Source organism: Pinus tabuliformis, chromosome 2_2 (genome assembly GCF_031772625.1).
Source record: "Pinus tabuliformis cultivar Carrire ecotype Pingquan chromosome 2_2, CPIR1, whole genome shotgun sequence".
NCBI classification, from domain to species: Eukaryota; Viridiplantae; Streptophyta; class Pinopsida; order Pinales; family Pinaceae; genus Pinus; species Pinus tabuliformis.
Genome location: NC_142300.1, coordinates 446,169,854 through 446,178,435, shown reverse-complemented (window position 1 = coordinate 446,178,435; position 8,582 = coordinate 446,169,854).

Here is an 8,582-nt window from a genome sequence, read left to right as displayed (position 1 = left end):
CGTAAGGCGCGACAAGTCAGGTAAATCCAAAGTTGCGATAAACGGTAACTGATGGTTAGGGTCTCGAAAGGCCTGGGTCGCAAGACCAGCTCCAAGAGGAGGATATCCAGGATAACCTGGAATTGGATTTGCATTAGGAATATTATATCCTCTCGGAAAAATAGGATTAACCGTACCAAACTGGGGTTGTTGAGGTTGAGGTTGTTGATATGTATACCCAGGGTACGGTTGATATTGATAAACTGGGGTTTGCACAGTAGGACCGTATTGGTACTGTCCCTAGTACGGTTGATAAGTAAATTGTGGTTGACTTGTGACAACCGTACTTGGACTAGGTTGTCCTACAGGCATCTGAACCGAAGTCTGAATCATAGGTCCAGACTGGGGTAAAGAAGTCTGAGGATTTGATGCAGGAATAGTAGAAACCAGAGCTACCGATACTCCAGAAATAGGTGGGGTAGATTGAACAGAAGCTGCAATAGTTGCAGAAGTCATTTGAGGTGGAGTTCGAGGTGAACTAGGCCCAGGCTGATGAACTACACCAGGTGCAGAAGTTTGAATGGTAGGCTGGATAGGTTGTTGGGTTGGACCAGAAACCAAAAGCTGTCTAGGTTGAGATGACAACTGCACATTGGGTTGCAAAGTCTGTTGTGATGAATCCCACACCACGTTCATTTCGGGGTATGGACCCATAAAAGGTTGAGCATATTGAGGACCATAACCAGGTTGAGTATAGGACTGATAATTGAAAGGTACATTTCCAGCTCCTTGGACAAATGGTTGACCAGAAGGTGGTTGGAAACCTTGAGTTGGGTACTGACCTTGAGGTTGATAACCTTGAGGCACGTACTAAAACTGGGGTTGACCTTGAGGTATATATTGATACTAGGGTTGACCTTGAGGTATATATTGAGTCTGAGGTTGACCTTGAGGTATGTACTGTCCCTGAGGTATGTACTATCCTTGAGGTTTCCCCCTAGGTGGTATTTGACTACCTTGAGGCTGCCCCCAGGCGGTAATGGACTACCTTGAGGTTGCCCTCCAGGTGGTATCTGACTACCTTGAGGCTGCCCCCCAGGCGGTATCTGACTACCTTGAGGTTGTGGATTTGGAATAGCACCAGACATCATAAGAATTTCTTCTACACTTAACGACGGAGTTCCATTATAACCAGTTGACATCCCATGTTCAATGGGTTGAGGAGACGCTCCTGCAAAAGTACCAGAGATTGAATGATACCGAGAAGGAACAGAAGGACCACCATACAAAAATGATTCCGGTGTTTGAATAAACATGGATGACTGTTTAGACGTATTCAAAGAAGGATAATATCCTCTGGGCACATGATGAAAAGGAATACGAGGTGGTGAAGCAGCGAGACCCAGATTTACTAAAAAGCTTGTCAATGATACCTACCAAGCGTCACTTCGAAAAGGACTGTAAAAGATAGATTCACGCTCCCTAAGTTCTAAAGTTGGTTGATTTTCAGGGAGAGATATACCTTCATCCGGACTAACAATTTCTTCAATAGAGATGAGTCTAGAAGGAAGATTTTGGGTAATGACACTTCCTACCGTGGGTGAACCAGGACCACTAGAAACTGGAGAACGAAATCCTAAGGATGGAGTAGCAACAGGTTTAGTTTCAGGTTCAGAGATTTCAGGTTCTTCGGCTAATTCACTAGTAGGAGAGATACTACCTGTAACTTCAGAAAATGAAATCGGTTCAGAAATATTGTCTGTTACTAGAGCTTGATAATCAGGGTGAATAATTAAAGATGATTCTCCGGCTTCTGGTGACCTAATTGTTACGGGGAAAAGTGTCTATGCAGAACTTCTTATCCCACTAAGGTGTGGTAGCTACCTTAGAAACAAACAAATTAAAGCTACTTTCATTTTTCCTTTATGAAAGATAGATGAGAGAAGAATAGAGGAGACCAACCTCTCTCTTGCGCTTGGCTCCTAGTGCGATTCCTCTCTCTTCTGATAGTCCTTTGCCACTTGCTTCCTTGTACACCCATCTTCACAGAGTACCTGTAGAATCAAAGTAGCATAACACTATAAAAGAACATGGATCTATTATCATAAACAATCTAGGATCAGATGTAAATTGACCATACAAATGCATAAAACATAAACGACACAAGAGTATGGAGGAAAACTTGAATAGCTTTTATTGATAATCAAGAAAGAGCCAAGGGAGTTACAACCAGTTGTTCTGACCCAGCATCATCCTCTCAGCAAATAAGCCCTTATTCACCTCATGCAAAGCTTAGATCACCCAACACTATGATGTTGCCTCAAGAAACTAACAGCAATTCCTTACAAGATGCAAAATTCCAGCCTCTGGATCTCTAGGATGAGGGATCCATATATAGACATCTGTAAGGGAGATGAGTCAGCTTGTGATTTGATTAGTGTCTTCCCTCTGATAGTTCTTGCTTCCACTTGGATATTGATGATATCTTACTCATCCTTGGTCGAATTCAGAGAGGCAAGTGTCACAGGAGAAGTTTCTGGAAGATTCCATGCCTCTCCACCTCGCGGATTGACACTGCCATTTGTCATTTCTCACCCATTGCACCCCATAGAAGGGCTTTTTGAAATGCAATGCACCCACAGAGTGTACTTAGGTGAGATGCAATGCACTTTGCCTATGGAGCAGGTGAAATGATCCTGTTTTGACCAGTTCTAAGTGGTTTTTCATGGAGAACTTCTAGGAAAAGCTGTAATCAGTTGACCTTGTTCCTTTAGGGGTTAGAAAAACACTTTTGGGGACTTAGGAGCCCTTGGTTTATGGACATTTTATGCTTGGGGTTGTAATGCAGTGTCTATAACAATCTCCCCCTAAAGCATTAGGTCGTTAATCTTTTTTTATGTCGGGTGAAATGCTTTATCATGAGGATCCGAAGTTCTTTCAAGCTGGGAGGAGACTTGTAATAAGATGCAATGCAATACATTATCTTCATAATATTTTCATGATCTAGCTGAGGCGGGCATTCCCATGCTCAGCTTTATAAATTCATTTTCATGTACATAGGACAGACAATCGTATGAGTGTAGACTGATGGTTCTGGTAGAGCCATCATCCCTTTGATTGGATGATTATCTGTGCAGTAACGATGTACATTTGATGTCTTTATTTCCCTGAATATATATCGCAGCCCGGATGGATGAAACTAGATCCAGGGTCTTTAATCTCGTTCGATTTTCACTCGAAGTATAAGTCTATCTATGTGAGAGAGGTTCTGGAGTCGAACATGGAAAGACATCGCCTGATTACCAGCCAATGATGTAAGCTGTTAACAGGCGCGAGAGGAATCACTGATAATGATAATGACCCTCAAGGTACTGCAGTACAATTCACATGGTGTGAATAAAGGACTTGGCGTCGAACACCACGCAAAATCTTTCGGTCGAAGGCCATTGATGTAAACATGTCACCGGAAGTGAGAAACTTGCCATTGAGGCATGCAAGCTTCAAAGTACTGAACGGGGTGTTCCTAGATCGAATTCTTGGATAATGAGCTGATGTCGACAAGAAGCAATCCATCATAGGAGGGCCTTAATGAATCTCACATCAATGACATGGAACGGAGCAAATTATTTTAATGGAGGTGAAAATGATCTGGTGATATAAGGTTCAGGGTGGCGGTCGTGAAAGAATGGAGCATAAATGTATTGTAGCGGGTGAGACACAGGTGAATTCTCTGAATGAATTCTCTTGAACATATCGGCGACACTGACGTGATGGATTGGTAGCATTAACCCCAAATGTGGATGGTGTGATGGGACCATGGTGATGTGACCGGTGAATGAAACAACCCAACCCGACTTGGATGCGGAGTGAAAGTGTCATGTTCAAGAGCGACTTGCTACCAACAAAGTTTCTTCAAGTTTTCTTCCCAATTTTTCCCCAGTCATTGCTGACCAGTACCTCTTTATTTTTGTCAAGCTTGAGGAGGATAACATATTTTGCCCTTCGGGCAAACCCATCGCTATGTTTTAGCGAGCCTAGCGATAGTGAAACTCGTTCTTGTCTGCTATGGACAAGTTTGTCGCTATTAGGTTTTAAAGAGTTTAATGACAAAGATAACTCGGTCCTTTTCAATTTTAGAGAGTCTGAAAAGGGACGTAAAGGAAACTACAAAATTCATTTTTCGTCATCTAATCCCTTAAGTCCAAAAAAGTGTAAAACAATACATAAGGGATGAATTTTCGATACTTTTAACGAGCCGAACAAAACAAGCGCTCGATCTTTTTGTGTAATAATCCCTCAGGTCCAAAAAGATTAAAATCTAAAGGAGGAACAACACTTCCGGTTCCTTTAATGATAGGAGAGGCCAATGGCTCGGCAATCTTTTCATATTTTACGAGTCAGTTGAAAAGAGCTTAAAGGAGACTCATTTTTTGAGGAACGAGTGATAAAATTGGGTAGCAGCTGATTCGAGGTAAGGTTTGGAATTTTCCAATCACGGCAGTGTTACAAGGATGGCTAGTGGGATCACTCTTCGCAGCTGTTCCTCAAAAGGGGTAAACAATCAAATGGAGGTGAATGATCGGCCAATACAGAGTGGAGGTGATGATGAGAACACGACCAAGGCTTTAAAGGCTGAAGCACTACATTCACGATGATTATTTAATAGGAAATAGTTCATTTTTTAATGAGCTTAAACGCGGGGAGAAACATTTGCTCATGACTTATGTTTATTTTTTAACGAGCTTGAACTATGTGCTAAAACTGCTCGATTAATCCAGTCGTATAATAAGAATGTCTCATATATGAAAACGACAATTTTTTGAGTTTTGCCCCACATCCTTTCTTTATGCAAGTTAGGAAACGACCAATCCTACGAGTTTAAAGGGTTAGAGGACCTAAAAATTTAAAAAATAAATAGCCGCTCTTCGCTTGCATGCCAAAAGGTTTGCATGCCCCCAGGTATAAAATAAAGCTTCAAGGTCACCTTTCATTCTACCGACAAAACAGTTGTTTTATCAGGAAAGGTATACCTCTTTCAGGTTACCAAAGATTGTTCTATTCACACCGCAAACAAAACACTTCTTTGGTGATGTCTACCGAAATAGACAAAGGTGAGACAATCCACTCACATAACTTTGACGAGGAAATCTTGTTCCAGTCTAACCCCCTCTTCCAATCACAGACGGGAGTACAGACTAGTCATATATCTCTCGCGGAAACCTACCCTATACCTGAAGTTTTCCTGCCGAAGCAGACCAGGGTGCATGCCCCCTAGGTTTCAGTCATGTCCCCCGAATCACTCGTGCTCATCAGGTGGACGGACTGGAGATTGATGAGACATTCCTTGTGTGAAAAGACCATTTAGGGATGGTATATGACTATTTTCTATGTTTGATCCGGGAAATGAAAGCTGGTCTACAAGCTTGACCACTCTTCCTTCGTGCGGAAAATACATTACTCAAAAGAGGGATGAGACAATGGCTCCCATGCAATTAATATAGTCTCGTCCAAGGAGTAGATTACAATCTAGGGGTCCTTGGAATACCATTATGTTCATATGAATGGTTTTCCCTCTCAATGTTATGGGCACATTGGGAAGGATCCCTAATAGTTGACTGGTTCCTTTGTCAAAGCCTGTTAGATTTCTCATCTCAAGCAAAAGTGATGGCAAACCAAGCGCTTTCCAAGCAGTCGAGGAAAGGATACTCACAGAAGCCCCTTCATCTATGATGGTACCAGCCATAACCATTCTATATATTTGAGCAATGATTCGGAATGGTACACTAGCCGGTAAACGAGGTCTGCCTAGTTGATTCCAGTCAAAGGAAACAACTAGGTTGCTTGGAGGTGGGACCGAATAGACGGCCAGGTACAACTCTGACGAACTTCCTTCCTGCGGTAAAGGAATGGGCAAATTGCCCCCATGTTCATCGGAGTCTGTGCTTATGAAAAGAATTTGGACGGTGTCATCCTTGTTCTCTTCGGTGACTGTATCATCTGAAGATGGAACCTCTGAAGGCAAGACCGGGTCAACTACCGCCTCGACCTTTTGACTTTCATCTGGTATGGGTTCAGATGGTTCGTCTTCAATGATAGATGCTTCAACTGACCACCTAGGCGGGCCAACCAGATTTTCAACTAGTGATGGACTCGGCAAGAGTTTTTATATCCAGGAGGAAGTCGTAACGGTGAAACCGGACGATCATCCAAAACTCTTTTAGCCTTGTCTAAGAAGGGACAACGGTGGACAACATGATTGCCTTCGTACAGTTTACAAAGAAATCTATATTTTCCTTTTTGTCCTGGGGCTTCACTTTCACTAGTCGACGGTGTGTTTTCAACATGATCATCAGAGGTTGACGACACCGGGTTGTGCAAATGAGGAGACCAGTCCCTTAAGATCTGAGGGATGCAGGGACAATCTCTATGATAGTGGTCTCCTTTGCAAATGACACATGACGATTTAGGCCTGGTCGGTGCAGTGTGTGGATTTTCGCTAGATGATGCTTGGTTGCCCCCTTTCACTTTTGGCTCCTTCTTCTTCTTCTCTTTCTTCTTCTTTTCCTTCTTCTTCTCAGATACTTGATTTTTGGCATTACTAGCCCCATCAAGCGAAGAGGAAGGAGGAGAGGAAGAATTGGAGAAAGTATAGGGTTGGGGGGTAACTCTGGATTCGTCTAGTTGCTGACTCGATTATTCAGGAATTGCATTGTTCTGAACGATAGAGGTTGAGAAGAGCCATACGGGCAAGCCAATTGTCAATCTTGGAAGCGATAATGTGGCCATATGGGGTGCACCAACATCTCCCCAAGAGGAGAAGGGACTAGGATTTCCTTCAAGGGGAATTCCTTGGTTGGTGGATTCCATTTTCTCAACCTAAGATCAACGTAGGAAAGGGTGATGATTATTCTGTTTAAAATAAATTTTAGACGCTTTGACACAACTTTTTTTTTCAATTTTTAAGAGTCGAGAAAAAACAAAAGATGACTCTAGTCGCCTTCGATTTTTAATGAGCCTGAAGTGACAAGTGCTCAGATGGACCTTTTCCATTAAGGAGTCTAAAAAGGAACGAAAGGGACTGCTCTGGAAATCTAGGTAGAGGGATTACCAAACCAATCACAAAACTGTAGAATACTTTTTACAGTACGACAGTCAATCTTCCCGAATGTTGTGTTCAGTGCATTGCGATCGATAGGGCGGCAGACACAGCTTCCTATGGATAAAGGATTAAGCCTATTGTGGTCTCCCAAAATATACTCAACGGTACGTGGGAGCACAAGTCTGTACTGGCACTTATCGTCTCAAAGTGGAGGAATCACCCAACCAACAGTGAGAACAACAGTTACCAGGCTTTACGACACCGGAATACGTCTCTAGCCTAGACTTCTAGATGTTGTGTGTTAGGTTCCAAAGCGTTGTTAGATTCATTAAATTTATTTTATAGTTGATCTTGCTTAAGAAATTTGCCTTTCAGGTTCACCGCGTGATGTATATGTACAATTCCTAAAAGGAAATCAAAGATGATAAATAGTCTTTTATCTTCTTTGTGCAATGAAAATCCTAGCTACTAAGGAAAGAAAGACAGAATTCTTTCAACAAAGAGCAAAGAGCACACACTATATGCACTGTCCTAAATCAAACCAATCAAACAATCTAAATGTAAATGCACATGCATGTATTTATTTTCGGCTTTCTTAATATGTGAATGATAAAAATAAAGCTAATGCGCAAATCTGAATTACTTTTCAAGCGACAATTACTAACAAGTTTCTTTTCAAAATAAAAAATGAAGATAATGACAACACTTTGCGATTTAGAAATGAATACTTGCTTTCGACACTAGAAAAACTACAAGTTCAGACCAAATACAATAGTAACAGGGTAATCGACTATCAAGAGTAATCAGACTCTCTTCTATGACTGAAAATGACACTTGCGACACTTTCAAATCAAGAAACGACAGTACAATTACGTTACTTTTTGCAAAGGAGAACTGAAAATGACTCAGCAAATACACAAAAACATTTACAGTTCTTTGCACAATGGAGGCGGAATATCAGCAAGGAAAGGGGTTTCAAACATAATTATACTGATTACAGGCAGCAAAACTCATGAATAGAACTGAAAAGAATGAACAGAAACCAACATTCAGGAACAATGTCTAGTCTGATCAGCGCACCTGTAACATAGTGAATTTGAAATGTAGCGCACCTACTACACTCGAGAAGTGCGCTGAAGTTCAGATTCACAGAACAGAGACTGTGCTGGGCTAGGGAGAAGACTTTTTTTGGGTTCCGTGTCACAGTTTGTAGTTCAGTTCAGGGATTTTGGCTGAGCAAGTGGTAATCAGTAAATCAACAACAAGGGTAGATCTAAGGAGATTACTAGAGCCACCACAAGGGCAATTAGAGAGTTTGTAAATCAGTTGTTTAATTCATAAACAAAACCTGGAGATTGACTGAAGCAACATTTATCTACTTATGCAAATGCAGTTCGAAAGCTACCTAGCTCGACTTCAGGCTCCGTCTGTAAGTTTATAAAGTAAACAGCAAGGCAGATAAACAAACAACCTAGTCGCTCCCCAGCGGAGTCGCCATTTTGTT